Consider the following 1,717-nt stretch of genomic DNA (forward strand, 5'->3'; position numbering starts at 1 on the left):
AGAAGAAGAAGAAGAAGAAGAAGAAGAAGAAGAAGAAGAAGAAGAAGAAGAAGAAGAAGAAGAAGAAGAAGAAGAAGAAAGAGCAGTAGCAACAACAAGAGGAGGAAGAATTGTGAAAATGGCTAGGAGAGATGCCAAATATTATTATAAAATTTCTGAAATATTGAAAACCTCTTTTTCAGAAGATAAGGATGAAGCCATTTTTCTAGAAATCAGGAAAGAAATGTCATTTCCAGAAACAGTTACGTAAGACAAAAGAGCAGTCACTAACCTCATGGATTGCCTTGAGTAATTTGAAAACCTTGAGTCTCAAGAGAGAATTTGAAATTTCACAAATAACACCTCACATTTTCACATTTGCAGTCTTATTTACCTTCCTAGTAAGATTACATCTTCTAGTAACTACACTAGGAGGTCCTTATCTGATACTCAGCTATTAATATTCTCAGATTTAACCTGTTCAAACTTGAGAGGAATTCCTGGTCATAGAGGGGAAAGGGGATCATCTCTAGCAGGAATTTTGTTAAAATGACAAAAATTTCCTAAGAAGCACACATCAATATAGCAAGGGAAGCAAGTGTCTAGAACACAGTTTGAGAAGAAAAAATTCTATTAAGCAAGTTATTCAATGAAGAATTTTCTGCCTCTCACACTATTTGACTTAATATTTACTCCAACAGTATATAACATAATAGAAGAAACAACTGTCAAGAAAAATATGTCAATAGCCTCTTTAGCTATGCTGGCTATAAACAAGTGCTAAAAACTGAGAACATAGGCTCAAAAATGTGAGTTTCCTGGGCTACATGGATACTATGTACCTTCTCCACCTAGCACTCCTGCAGACCCATCCTATTGTCCATGATGTCAAAAGTATGGAACAATCATTATAATAAATATCCACTGTAAAGAAGATTGCAGAGATCTGTAGTACCCATCTTGTATGGCATCCTATAAGAGGCCTAACTGTCCTACTGGTGAAATAAAGTGGCTACAGAGCACAGTACTGGTCCAAGTGAACTGCACTTGATAGGAGGTTAAGTCCATAAACAGAATAAGGGTCATGGACATCTGGCTAATTTTGATCCAAGCTATGATTATTCACAAAACCATTCTTAAATACTGGATTGTTCCTATTTAACTGATACAAAATCAAATAAATTATTCTGAAATAAAATGTACTAAATGCCAGACTCATCATTTTTTTTATTTTGTCTTATTTTATAATTAATGTTTCCAGATTATTTAAATATATTTAATGTCCAGGAATAAAAGAATTCATCTATAATCCTAGCACTCATGATGCAGAGGAAGGCAAACTTCTGTGAGTTCAAGACCAGTGTGGTCAACATAGTGAGTTCCAGGCCAGTCATGGCTACATAGTGAGGCCATATATGAAAATAATTAATTCTACATGTACAATTGAAATATTGTATAATACAGAGTGTGCTAATTTTCATCACCAAAGCAAAGTATCTCAGATATTATTTATAGGAGGAAAGTTTTATTTGGGCTCAAGTTTTAAGGATATCATCCTTAGTGAGGTAACCCAATCACAAAAGAAGTCACTAGATATGCACTCACTGATAAGCGGATATTAGACCAGAAACTTAGAATACCGAAGATACATTATGCAAAACAGAAGAAAACCAAGAAGAAGGAAGACCAACATGTGGATACTTCATTCCTCCTTAGAATAAGGAACAAAATACTCATG

This window comes from Mus pahari, chromosome X (genome assembly GCF_900095145.1).
Source record: "Mus pahari chromosome X, PAHARI_EIJ_v1.1, whole genome shotgun sequence".
NCBI lineage: Eukaryota > Metazoa > Chordata > Mammalia > Rodentia > Muridae > Mus > Mus pahari.